Below are 14,814 nucleotides of genomic sequence, written 5' to 3' on the forward strand. Positions count from 1 at the left end.
TAAAGTTCGCACGCTCATTAATCATTATTTACTCTTTTAAGTACAATATTTAATTTATATTTCATGAATATTCAAAAAGAATAATCGACAATGTCATTTACTTGCTGCGTTTTTGTTAAGCCTTACTGCCATATAAAAACTTCAAACATATATTTCCCAACATATGTACTTCTACATACAAAAAGGCCTAACTTAGTTTTTACCAATACATACAGACATACAGTTTCTACCACTTTCTTACAGATCGACTGCACACGGCCTAATGTAGGTTATGTTTTTAAAGCGTATTGCGATATAAATGCTTTCAGTGCGATTCTCACAAGTCATAATATAAATAGCAATATTAAAACTGTTTAAATACTGTATTACAGCTTTACAGCGGTTCTCAAACTTTTTTGGTGACGGAACCCTTTCGGCAAGCGAAATATTTGACGGAACCCCAAATAAAAAATTTTCGTTCATCACTGTGGACCAGATATACCTATAGAAGAGCTGGTTTTTTTCTTATTATTACAAGTATATTTTCGCGGAACCCCAACAGAGGCTTTGCGGAACCCTAGGGTTCCGCGGAACACACTTTGAAAATGGCTGCTGTATTAGGTGCGCTGTATCTGTATAAATAAGCTATTACAATAAATGACATAATTAGAATGATTTAATTACAGAAATCGTTCGTTTGACCGTTACTTCTGTCGGCGGACGCGAAGACCGGTTTTTAAGCGAGCCCTAGACAGAGCGATTCTTGAGGAAGTTTTAGGTGTATAATTTGTTAACCCATGCGAAGCCGGGGCGGGTCGCTAGTTCATTATACATAAATAGAGAAAAGGTACCCCCGCTGCAAAGTTTATATGTAAGGTGCGAAGCGAACAGTACATATTGCTGACTGTACGAGCCCCGATGCAAATTATTTCGTCTAGTTCCAGGCAAAAATTTTGTTTATTTCAATAAATTTTACACGTGAACATAAAATGACCCAGTAATGGGAACCATAATAGCAATGTTTAATGTAGTTTATTTTGATCGTATAATAAAATTGCATGAGACTTTTATTGCTGAAAAAAAGGACTTTTCAAAAACGTCCAAATCATATTGTCCTCTCCTACCAGCACTGCTGCATGCATGGGCTCGAAACAAAATTGTCAGTACATTGGCAGAGCCCTGTTGCTTTCCCTAGTAATAGCCCTTTTCACATATGTTGTAATCCTACCCGTCAATAAAAACAAATAAAAAAAATTTTTTTTTTCAGTACAAACGGCATTTCTTGTATTTGGATTTAGTTATTGCAGAGTATTGCCATATAAAATTAAATTACATTAGTATAAGCATTAAATATTAGTAATTTTTAAACAAAAACATTATTTTTGAACAAACGCGAGAACCTCAAAAAATGGTCTCACTAGACGAAAACATGTGCCGATGCACAAGTGACAAAGTACGAAATGGGTCGGAATTTTAATTCCTTGACTGTACATGTACATACATATGATAATCTATATATTCTATATCACCTATTATAGGTTCAAGGTTCAGAACGTGAATGTTTTCAAAACCACAGCTGAACGATATTTCCCGATATTAATGACACATCTGGCGAAACGCCAAATGACATCAGATCGCATAGGTACATCTGTACTTACCGCAACTTTAAATTGATCATTGATGGACCTTAAGTGTGTGTAAATAAGGTCTATTGCCAGTCGAAAGTGTTGATAATGGTACTTTATATATGAGACGGACTGTATGATGCATCGGAACGGATATGTTTCATACATAGAGGTACAATAATATAGAGATGACACGGGGGAGGGACCAAATGACCGAACGAGATGCGCTTACGGAAATTTCAGTAGGAGTAGCAGAGAAAGCGGTATTATTGCTTGTCCTTGTCACAGTCTCACTTTTTGTTTGTTCCCCACCAAAAATTTTGTATGGTTTATGGTGGACAACAAATAACCCGACCGAATTACGTAGATTGTTTTTGGTATGTTGTCAGGAATGTCAAAAGGTGTTTTTAATATTGTCGCTTTGCGTATGTTTTGTCCCTTACGGAGGCACGCGTATAGCTTATCTATGTAATACTAGGTCTATGGTTTCATATTACATTTCTCGATTTCGGGGTTGGTCCCATAGTATAAGTTGCTCAGTATAATCCCAAAAACTCCCTGACAACGGGATTGCACAAATTTTTTGGCCACCTGTATGCATCTAGTATCTAGTATAGGTATATGTAGCCTTAATAATTTTCTCGCTAGAGTGAGGTCTATATGTGACGTTATTTATGAAAAGGGACCTTATTGTCGATGGCGCTTACGCCATTATTAACGATGCTCCGATATTAATACAATGCCGCGCGACGCTGAGCGGCGTAAGCTAATACCGACAATAAGGTCCCTTTTCATAGATAATGCCCCATATTACTTAACATGCCGTGATATCTAGTTAGTGCACTATGTTGAGATAAAAAGTGGTCACGCCCAAACATGGTCGTTATTAAAAGGAGTAACACTTTCTATCGTGTACTCGTTCGTGTTTCACTACGCACACGGCACGGTATATACTTGTATGTACATAACTGGACACTTTACACTAGTCTTTTGACGGCCCGATTCGAACATTAAGATACGTCAATTAATAGATCTAGAAACGATATGGATTAGATATGTCAGTGTCAAATGTGACGTGTCTTCAAACAAAAACGTCACTTTTGACACTGACATAACTAATCCATAACGTTTCTAGATCTATTGTTCCGAAAAACTCATTGGTACGAGCCGGGGTTTGAACCCGCAACCGGATTGCAAGTCGCACGCTCTTGCCGCTAGGCCACCAGCGCTTTTGGTAAGAAGTTATTATACTTATTATGGTACGGATATGTTTTCAAAAGGACATTGAGACATATGATCATTCAAATTTTTGACATTTCAATTTTTGCCATGAGAATTCTGCTTCTTGATCACATGTGCTTGTCTGAGCCTTGATTTTCGTATAGAATCCGCGCCATCTTTCGTGAATAAAGCTACTCTCGTATAAAAAATTAACCTTGAAACCTGCACGATTAGCTTCATTAGCTACACCATAAGAATCTCTGACTGTATCGCTGTAGAATAATAACCCACCGTAAAAAAAAGAGTTCAAAAAACCGGCACAAAAACGCGAGCCATGGGTCGACAACTCGACATTACCATACTCTGATCGATGTCACAGAATATATAATAGCACTACCGTACAGAAAGGACACTCCAACAAAACCGAAAAGGCTTGCTACACGGTCGCCGACAAGCCCCCAGTAGCAGAAGGTCTAAGGTCCTGTTTTCTAAGGGGACCTTGCATTTTGGAGACAAAGCAAACCACTTGGAACAGGTGTTTCTGGGGGTGATCTGAGCCGATTAAGCCCGGTTGCCAAGAGGTTCCACCCAGCAGGTGGGCAGGGGAGGGGGGGCAAATGTGGCTCCGGCGCGCCTCACTCTAAGCTATATATCTGCATACATCTAGCAACTATATCAAGTTTGGTGTCTTTTTCGTGTAATTCGAGGATGAAGAATTCATTTCTGTGACTAAATTTTCACTCTTCCATACAAAAAAATCGAGAAATTAAAAATTCCAAAAAAATCTTTTCACTTCTTTTTTCGAAAATCTTCTACAAAATTAAAACTATGAGGATTTGCTCTAGAAAAAAAATACCTGTGAATAGCCCAGTTATCCTACTATATATAATAGTAAACTTGTTAAACATTTTTTTTTCATAACTCTGATAAAAAAAATGTTTTGTGTCGCGCGGCGTACCTGCATTGTAAGAGCGGTATGCAGCGTTTAGGATTTTTAAGTATGTTTCGATGGTTTCTGATAAGTTGTTATTCTTCTGGTTGTAGAAAATTACTTCTGGACGTGATATATATACAAATATAAATTAAACGTATAAATATAGATGTTGGGAAAACTTTCGCCAATAGAGTTATTATAAATGTGATAAAATTAACAAAGCAGATAAGAGAGTAAGATATATATTGTTCGCAATTGCCACTACATGCCCATGGGTCCGTGCATTTTAGTTTTTTCTTAACGCAGTTGCACCTCCCTGCGCATTTTGTTTTGCAGCGGCAACGAATAAGCTCTAAACAAGCAGCAGCCGCCGCAGGTAGGCTTGTACATATGGGCTCCCAATAACCATTTTGTTTGGACCAGCTCCAGTCAGCAGGACATGGAAGCTGTTGCTGAGGGGCTATAATCTGTCCCCAAACATAGCCTCCTTGGTAAACTGCACGGAGAATATGTTTACGTGGGTAGGGCATCTTCCATTGGATGCAGATTCTCTAACTGAAGATTTTTTTTTGTAAAAAGTACTTTTCGGCACTCTTTTGCACTCGTACTTGTACCTGATGTACTCGTAAAATCAGTAACAAAATACTATGCATTTTGTTAAAATAACGTCTAGGGGCCAATTCACACCTCGTAATTCAAATCTGTCCATACTTACTATTGTAAGACTCTTACTTGCCATACAAGACAATAACAATTTTTATCAATATTGGCAATGCCTGCTCAATATTGCCTTGTTTGCCGTATTTAAACCCCTCCGTTACGGCAGGATATGCGCTCCAAGCTTGAAATACGCTTTTTCCCTGTCCATACAAAAAAGAAACAGTGTCGCAACCTGAAAAGGTGTGGAAGAATGACAAGACTTCTGACCTTTCTGGTCCTGTAAAATAAATTATATATCTATGCGTTACAAATAAAATCATATATTTAAAGAAAGTTTGCAGCACTTGACCAATTGCCCTGGTGAGCTGTCTCGTATACTGCGGTGACATATTTATTTTATTTACAATTAATGGAGGATTGGCACAGGAAAGAATCACCTGTTCCTCTCGTGCCATGCTATTGCATTTTCTTAAGCTAACGTTTGTAGTTCTTCCATTAATTGTAAATAAAATAAATAAATATGTCACCGCAATAAGAGACAGGTCAACTGGGCTAATGGTCACGTGCTGCAAACTTTCTTTAAATATATGATTTTATTTATAACTCATAGATATATGATTTATTTTACAGGACCAGAAAGGATAGTAGTCTTGCCATTCTGCCACGCCTTTTCAGGTTACAACACAGTTTCTTTTGTGTGTGGAAAGGGAAAAAAAGCGTATTTCAAGCTTAAAGCGCATATCCTGCTGTAACGGAGGGCCTTCTTCTTCGATACACTTTTGATAGAGTGGTCGTGGCCATTATGAAAACTTTTGAGCGACTCATTTAACGACACGTCGCCATTCCTCCCGTAGAGCTGCTTTCCGTAAGCATTCGCTTACTGTGACCGACACAGTGATTTGGTTTGGTCAGTACATCTCATTAGAGATCTTCCCCTAGCCCTGTCACCTCCTACTCTTTCTTGCACAACTAGACGTTCTGTAGATGTTCCGTCTCGACGAGACACGTGTCGAAAGAAGTTGAGTACCGAGTTTTGCCCGTAGAAAGCAACCGCTCTTTAATGCCAAGCTCCTCAATAATTGATGCTCAGTCCATGATATGCCCAGCATTCGTCTCCAGCACCACATCTCTAGTGCATTCACTTTCTGTTTTTCGGATGCCCTTAGTGTCCATGTGAGACATACAGCATACAGAAAAGTGGGAAATATGAGGGATCTGACAATCCTGGTTTTAGTGGTCCTTGTAATGTTCCGGAGGGATTTAAATACGGTAAACAAAACAACATTGAGCAGCCAATTTTGGAAAAAAATGTTATTGTCTTGTATGACAAGTAAGAGTCTTACAATATTAAATCTGAACAGATTTGAATTACGAGATGTGAATTGGTCCTTAGACATTATTTTGATACTATGCATTGTGTTACAGTGTTCGGATCAGGTACAAGTACAAGTGTAAAAGAGTGCCGAAAAGTACTTTTTACAAAAAATAATCTTCAGTTAGAGAATCTGCCTCCAATGGAAGATGCGCTACCTACGTAAACATATTCTCCGTGCAGTTTACCAAGGAGGCTATGTTTGGGGACAGATTATAGCCCCTCAGCAACAGCTTCCATGTCCTGCTGACTGGAGCTGGTCCAAACAAAATGGTTATTGGGAGCCCATATGTACAAGCCTACCTGCGGCGGCTGCTGCTTGTTTAGAGCTTATTCGTTGCCGCTGCAAAACAAAATGCGCAGGGAGGTGCAACTGCGTTAAGAAAAAACTAAAATGCACGGACCCATGGGCATATAGTGGCAATTGCGAACAATATATATCTTACTCGTATTTTAACCCGCATTTTAATCAAACATCTGCTTTGTTAATTTTATCACATTTATAATAACTCTATTGGCGAAAGTTTTCCCAACATCTATATTTATACATTTAATTTATATTTGTATATATATCACGTCCAGAAGTAATTTTCTACAACCAGAAGACTAACAACTTATCAGAAACCATCGAAACATACTTAAAAATCCTAAACGCTGCATACCGCTCTTACAATGCAGGTACGCCGCGCGACACAAAACATTTTTTTTATCAGAGTTATGAAAAAAAAATGTTTAACGAGTTTACTATTCTATATAGTAGGATAACTGGGCTATTCACAGGTATTTTTTTTCTAGAGCAAATCCTCATAGTTTTAATTTTGTAGAGGATTTTCGAAAAAAAAAGTGAAAAGATTTTTTTGGAATTTTTAATTTCTCGATTTTTTTGTATGGAAGAGTGAAAATTTAGTCACAGAAATGAATTTTTCATCCTCTAATTACACGAAAAAGACACCAAACTTGATATACTTGCTAGATGTATGCAGATATATAGCTTAGAGTGAGGCGCGCCGGAGCCACTTTTGCCCCCCCTCCCCTGCCCACCTGCTGGGTGGAACCTCTTGGCAACCGGGCTTAATCGGCTCAGATCATCCCCAGGAACACCTGTTCCAAGCGGTTTGCTTTGTCTCCAAAATGCAAGGTGGTGGACCTTAGAACCCCAGCTACAGACCGCGTGGCCTTGGCCGGTCCCGGACCGTGTAGACAGTTGTTACCAACAAAATTTGACCAAAACTGACCAAGGACAGACGGTTAGAAGGCTTGTCGGCGACCGTGTAGCAAGCCTTGAAGTTTGACAGCGATTCAAGGACGAATCATGCTGTTCTTTTCTAATGTATGACAATCCCTTTCGGCTATTTAGGGTTGTCAAAATTCAAGTGATTTTATCTGTGGTCGTCCACGCAAAGGGACGTCAAGGTGTGCCAACCCTAACAATTGCTCGGAGCAATGCTGAGCCGAATGGAGCCGAGTTTGCCCGAAGGGAGGAGTGTCTCTGCCGATGTTACTCTACTGTTACCAGGCGTGGCTCACTCCGCGATTTCGTCGCTTTGCTACAGGTAGCTAAAAGTACACCACAACAATTTTGGTGGCTAGCCATAAGCCGCGCGTGGCGCTGTTACCACCTAGCGGCCATATCTGTCCTGATCGTAACAGACGCGTTTTGTTAGAGAGTGAGTCTTCTGTACCTAGTACTATTAATTATTCTATGTTTATTATCAGTACATATTTTTAAAAACGATACAAGGCATCCTTTTTTATAAGTTGACTGAGATAAGAATACAATTTTTCTTAGGATTAGATAAGAAAAACATTAATTTTATTTAATGAGTTGGGAGCCAATATTGCTTGTTCTAAGATTATGATTACATTGACATTTAGGCCAAACGAAACAGAGGCAAAATACTCGTAATGATTACAAATTACATACTAGCGACCCGACCCGGCTTCGCATGGGTTACACAAAACCTTAACAAATTATTATACACCTAAACTTTCCTCGAGAATCACACTATTAGGTTTAAAAAAACCGGGCAAGTGCGAGTCGGACTCGCGCACGAAGGGTTCCGTACCATAATGCAAAAAAAGGCAAAAAACAACGGTCAACCATCCAAGTACTGACCCCGCCCGACGTTAATGCTTAACTTTGGTCAAAAATCACGTTTGTTGTATGGGAGCCCCACTTAAATCTTTATTTTATTCTGTTTTTAGTATTTGTTGTTATAGCGGCAACAGAAATACATCATCTATGAAAATTTCAACTGCCTAGCTATCACGATTCATGAGATACAGCCTGGTGACAGACAGACGGACAGCTGAGTTTTATCTTATCTTATTGTTTTCGGGGGCCCTTGCGGATACACTTCGACCCATAGGGATCTTTTGTGCAATTGCCCCCTAGAAAAGATCCGTCAACTACTCTTTGAGCTTTTCCCAGCATATCCATGTGCCGGATGATGGAGCTCATGGGTAGCGTTTTCATGGCGGAGTTTAAGTAATAAAAAAAAATATATTACAGGACATTATTACACAAATTGACTAAGTCGCACAGTAAGCTCAATAAGGCTTGTGTTGCGGGTACTTATACTTAGACAACGAGATATATAGCATAAACATATTTTTAAATACATACTTAAAAAATACATAGAAAACACCCATGACTCAGTAACAAATATCTGTGTTCGTCACACATATAAATGCCCTTACCGGGATTCAAACCCAGGACCATTGGCTTCACAGGCAGGGTCACTATCACTACCCACTAGGCCAAACTGGACAATAGGGTTCCGTAGTTACCCTTTGGGTACGGAACCCTGGCAGTTACTTAAATGCAAAAACCATCGTAATTTTACGAGCAAGTCCTGTCTCTGTGAGATTACCCATTTAGACGGCGTTCGTGTAAACGGCGAAAAAACGACAATAGAACAAAAACTGGCGAATACAAGTACATAAATAGTGTATGAGTTAACGGTCCGGCGGCTGTGTAGTTAATAACGATGCGAGACGCGCGACGTGTTAATGCGGCATGACAATTGTCGGGCATTTGGTGAAAAATAATAGATAATATCTTAATTTTCTGATTGTGTTCTGCCTCACAATTTTTTAAACAAGCAGATACGTCTGCGAGCGATATTCCAAATTTTATGTTAAAGGAATATATGGAAAAATTTACGCTTCCGGCAGGAATTGAACCCGCAATCCCAAAGGCGTGTATACATAAGGGAAGGAATGGAAAGATTCGCGAGTTTCTGGTAGGCCTCCGTAGCTCAATTGGTTAAAGTTAACGCACGGATTGCGGCGGTTGTGCGTTAAAGTCCTGCCGGAAGCGTACATTTTTCCATTTTTTCCTTTAACATAACGTGTTCTGCCTAATTGGAGACTGCTTAGAAGCAATCAATTATAGTAGCGGTCGGCAACCTGCGGCCCGCGGGCCGCATGCGGCTCGTGAATCTGTCACTTGCGGCCTGCGAGCCTCCCTGGCTATGTAATATTGACAAACGACAAAGTCTGATAGGGGTCAAAAATCGCCAAAAATCGATGACGTAATTTATGGACAGCCCCCTAGCTAAATTGGTTGTTCTATATTTAAGCTATAGATTTTCTAATTAGAGAGAGTATTTATTGGAACACCACTCAAAACCCTCAAAAAAAGACAGAACATCTGATTATGGCTAAAACAGCCAATTGCAGATAAAAAGAACAAAAAAAAAACATTAAACACAATAAAAAATGTAAAACAGAACAATAATCTATTTCAAAGCCAATAAAAACCACTGAAACGCACCAATAAACAAATAAACCGTATTGGGCACATAATTTAATCTGCCCTTATCATTTCCAGTGATAACCGAGTTGCGGTAACATGCACTATCGGGGTTTTATTGTACCGTGATTAAATAGTTTTTCCTCATGGCGTAAAGGAGTGAAAACACAATAAATAAAATTACATTCATCTTATAGTCCGTTTTTTTTAGCATTAGAAAGAACTTCGCAGAAGTAAGCTTGTGGTTCCAAATCCGGCACTTTTAGCGGTAATAATTTGAAGTAAATTATATGTAGTGACCAGGCTACATTAGATAATTCAATAATTATTAACAATTAAAGAGCCTGATAAAAACTGCACGCTTGCTTCTGTGGAGTTCTTTCTAATGCTAAAAAAAACGAACTATAGGGTCGGTTGCACCAAACAGTCTGTCACCGTTGAAGTGTTCCCTAAATTACAAGCTTTTATTTAGTTTCACCGGACCGTTGTCTGTGTATAATCAAATCTTGCAAGTTAAATTTGATCCACTTCCCGGTTTCCGATTGAGCTGAAATTTTGCATGCATGAATAAATCGGATGACAATGCAATATTATGGTACCATCGAGCTGATCTGATGATGGAGACAGGAGGTGGCCATAGGAACTCTGTGATGAAACAGCGCAACCTAATAGTGTTAGGGGTTTTTAGAATTGTCTTGATGAGTATTAGTTGTCTGTCGTAAGTACAGTCAGCGATAAATGCTTGTACCAAAAATGAAATTTTTGCCAAAAACTTATTTTATTGTATGATAAGTGTCATAGTTCACTGCCAAGTGACTTTGGCCAGTCCGTCAAGCACCAGTAGTTGCGTCAGTAGTTGGTGCAACCGGCCTTTATTGCCATTATGTGTCAGTTAATTGATATTTTAGAAATAAATCCTTGACACATGACATAAGTTAGTTAAAAGGTCCGATTAAAACTAAAGGGATATAACAAACACTATTGCCGGCTATACACTATGCAGGCGCACAAGTGATTGTGTATTTTCATCACCTGGCACTACTTTTCCCCCAAATAAAACGCCTGGCATTGTTATATTTGAATTAAATACATAATTAGCTATTATATCACACCAAACTATGAGCTTTATAAATTGCACACCTTCAATTGATTTTACAACCCCTTTGTTGCTCATCCACTCCCGCACCCACCGCTGAACAGCTGCCAGGCACCTGAATTCATTAATAATGATAGTATGGCACACTAACTAGAGGGATTTCATTGCTCTATAAATTGCATACCTATTTCCGTGGCTAGCTCTCTGGCTACTAGTTCTTTCAGCACTAAACACTTAAGTTAACAGTAAACAGTTAAGTTTCTAACTTGTTAATAATAAGTTTAATAACGATCAACAATATTTAATGAAATACAACGCCTTTAAGGCCCACTTGCACCATTCCACTAACCCAGGGTTAGCTGGTTAAACACGGAGTTACCATGGTTGCAGCTATTTTGATAGCACAGACTGTGCAAGTGTTATTTTAATTGTCATAATTTCATAGAAGTTTTTAGGATTAACATAAAACTGGCACAATCTGTGCTATTAAAATCGCTGCAGAATTAGCTTGGTCTGACTCTACAAATTATTGTTGCTACAAAGATTTTTGTTTATGCATTTAATAAAATACAATTTAACCACTATCACAGAATAAATAATAGTACTAAGTACAGAAGACTCACTCTCTAACAAAACGCGTCTGTTACGATCAGTACAGATATGGCCGCTAGGTGGCGACAGCGCCACGCGCGACTTATGGCAAACCCCAAAATTGGGGCCGAACGGATGCACTTTTAGCTACCTGTAGCAAAGCGACGAAATCGCGGAGTGAGCCACGCCTGCCACTATGGTAATTATTATAGCAATCAGATTTAGGTTTTTTTTATAACCTTTTAAATATAAAGGCCATTTAACTCAACAACAGTGATGGCATGTCATAAAAATAAAATCAAGGCTTGAGTCACTTGAAAAACCGGCCAAGCGCGAGTCGGACTCGCGCACGAAGGGTTCCATACCATTACGCAAAAAACGGCAAAAAAATTATGTTTGTTGTATGGGAGTTGTACTTAAATATTTATTTTATTCTGTTTTTAGTATTAGTTGTTAGTCCGTTTTTTTTAGCATTAGAAAGAACTTCGCAGAAGTAAGCTTGTGGTTCCAAATCCGACACTTTTAGCAGTAATAATTTGAAGTAAATTAAATGTATTGACCATGCTACATTAGATAATTCAATAATTATTAACAATTAAAGAGCCTGACAAAAACTGCACGCGTGCTTCTGTGGAGTTCTTTCTAATGCTAAAAAAAACGAACTATAGTGGCAAAATAAATATATCATCAGTGAAAATGTCAACTGTATAGGTATCAGGGTGCATGAGTTACAGCTTGGTGACAGACAGACGGACAGTGGAGTCTTAGTAATAGGGTCCCGTTTTTACCCTTTGGGTATGGAACCCTAAAAATGAAATCATCCTGCAGGATTTTTTCCTCAAGCAGCATAGTCAAATTGTTTTTTTTGTTAGAAGTTAACTTAACTGGAAACTTATAGTTCGTTTTTTTAGCATTAGAAAGAACTCCACAGAAGTAAGCGTACAGTTTTTATCAGGCTCTTTAATTGTTAATAATTATTGAATTATCTAATGTAGCATGGTCAATACATATAATTTACTTCAAATTGAATGAAATGAAATGAAATGAAATAGCCTTTATTTCAGATAAGTATTTTGTAGTACATTTCATTTTGTTGTTAACTTATATATATATATCTAATCTAAATTTATATCTGTATGCCTTTTGTAGGCAAAGGTACTTCAAATTATTACCGCTAAAAGTGCCTTATTTGGAACCACAAGCTTACTTCTGCGAAGTTCTTTCTAATGCTAAAAAAAACGAACTATAGAAGTAAATTCCTATTGTAATGATTGATTACATTAAATTATTATAAAATTAATGATTAATTATTCATTGTCAGACTAGAAATTATCTTTTGTCATGAAAAAGACAATAAGATAATTGCTTTATTAGCAACTATATCATAGATTGGAACTAAACAAATAGTAAAAAACATAATTAAAAAATATTTTTCAATCTTTTGTTACCATAACATAAATTGTAAACGAAAATATGATAAGTACTAATCTGAGAACTTTTTCAATGCATATTCTTATTGCCCTTTCATGGCCAAAGCACACCTAATTGCAATTTTGTAATAAAGAAGATGTCCTTGATTAAATCATTGTAATCTGGTACTCGTACAAACTCAAAAGCGTGAAACTACTATCTGTGACCAATCCAAACCCAATCGGATGACCCAAGGGTCAGACTAAATTATGTTCTATAACCCCACCGGAAATAAAATGCTACGCGTTCCATATCCTCTCGAGAATATAGGTGCGTTTCAAACACGGCCGGTTAGCAATACGCCCGCACCCGACGATGATGTCATAGTCTTATTGAGGTAGATAACATGCAATTGATAAATGGCACGCCCAATTATACATCACCTACACCTTTTTACACTATTTTAAAGCCATTTTCAATGCCGTTTTTCATCAGTTTCCACTTAAAACCCGGAAAAAACACCAAGAAAAAAAAAGGTGTTTTAATATGTCAATGAGGTAAAAGCTCGGCGGACGTCCCGATAAATCGGCGGCTTGCCCGCAAATACCATCGTTCCTACAATAAATGACCCATTTCGGACCAAGCACCAGACACACCCTAAATGACTTCAAGCAATAGAAAGCATTTCCTGCATTAACAATAGCGTTCCAATTAGAAATTAAACATTTTCATGTACAATGAATGCTAATCGCACGCAATACGCACCGGCAGTGGACTCCAAAGGCGTTAAGTCAGGTTTTCCTGAGAACACTACACCAAATCACTTCACTTTTTGCGAGTAGCTATATTTCTTACACTAAGCACATAAACGAAGTAACATTATAATATCTAGATGCACAGAACGTTATTGAGTATATTTTAATGCACTAGCACCACCGACATTCCGCGTCAACGCGTTTATTTCCGTAATTCGTTCGCACAGGCCCGTCAACCAGCCGCCGCCAGATCGATGTCGTAGTTTCGTTTCGTTGCCGCACGGTCGCAGCGTCGCTGCTGTCGCGCAAATTAGTTCCAATACAACCGCCTGACAAGCCAGATGGCGCTGCGGTCATAAAAGGGATGCCATACGAATTTTAAAAAAATACCTTACATGAAAGTAAAAAAGAGCTGTGAAAAATAAAAAATGCTATTTTACTCGTTATTCATATAAAGAACAATCGCTACTGATGGATGGTGTTGCGGACTTGAGGTCTACTAATATAACAACATTGCACCCATTCACCCAACCCAACAATCCCTACATATTACCTATAAGGTTCTGGCCCTCTATTTAGTTAAATTACCATATTTACCATAAGGACATTGTATAACCACTTGTCTCTATATAAATTCTTAGTCTTTAAGAACATCCACTGTAATTTTCTCAATAAATTATTTGTATTTGTATAACTAATTTAACTTATAATATATTATGATTCATGTAGGTATATTGAATTATGGATTCATATACCTGCCATTTATTGTATACTAGCGACCCGCCCCAGCTTCGCACGGTTTACACAAAACCTTAACAAATTATACACCTAAACCAAAGACCTAAACCTTCCTCAAGAATCACTATATATACATATTGAGAGGTGAAAACTGCATGAAATTACGTTCAGTAATTTTTGAGTTTATCGCGAACATACATACACATAAACATACAGACGCGATGGGGGACCTTGTTTTATAGTGTATGAAATATTCGGTTTTAAATATTAGGTGAACAAGGCACGTCAGCGGCTGAAAATGTTGCTAGGTTGTACAGCAAGTACGCGAACCTTGAACAAGTGTACGATTTTGTCCCGGTTGGTGTGCTGAGGCCAAAACCTTTATTAAGGATATAGGGCGACGTTTAAGGAATAGGCTGCGACCCTCGCTCTGGTTCTTTTCTAGTCCAACATATATCACTGGCCATTCAGCGGGGTAATGCCGCCAGTATTTTTGACACATTTGATCTGGGAGACAATCAGAGTGGGGGGTAATATTTTATTTGTTAATTAGTTTACTCTTTCTTAGGTTTATTTTAGTTTATAATTTGTATTTTTAATCTATTGTAATCTAAATGTTTTTAATCATCATTATCAACAGTTATTATAATTAAAAATAGGAATGAAATTAAGTAAT

The 14,814-nt window shown here is 38.1% G+C and overlaps 2 protein-coding genes across 2 annotated transcripts in view; both read left to right on the top strand.

Moving 5' to 3' along the window:
• The window catches only part of LOC134676431 (U4/U6.U5 small nuclear ribonucleoprotein 27 kDa protein), a 282,614-nt gene that overhangs the window by 260,635 nt on the left and 7,165 nt on the right, over nucleotides 1–14,814 (top strand). The gene's annotated exons all lie outside the window — the stretch shown is intronic.
• LOC134676438 (zinc finger protein 808-like) overlaps nucleotides 1–14,814 on the top strand; it is a 359,726-nt gene that overhangs the window by 168,450 nt on the left and 176,462 nt on the right. The gene's annotated exons all lie outside the window — the stretch shown is intronic.

Source organism: Cydia fagiglandana, chromosome 24 (genome assembly GCF_963556715.1).
Source record: "Cydia fagiglandana chromosome 24, ilCydFagi1.1, whole genome shotgun sequence".
NCBI classification, from domain to species: domain Eukaryota; kingdom Metazoa; phylum Arthropoda; class Insecta; order Lepidoptera; family Tortricidae; genus Cydia; species Cydia fagiglandana.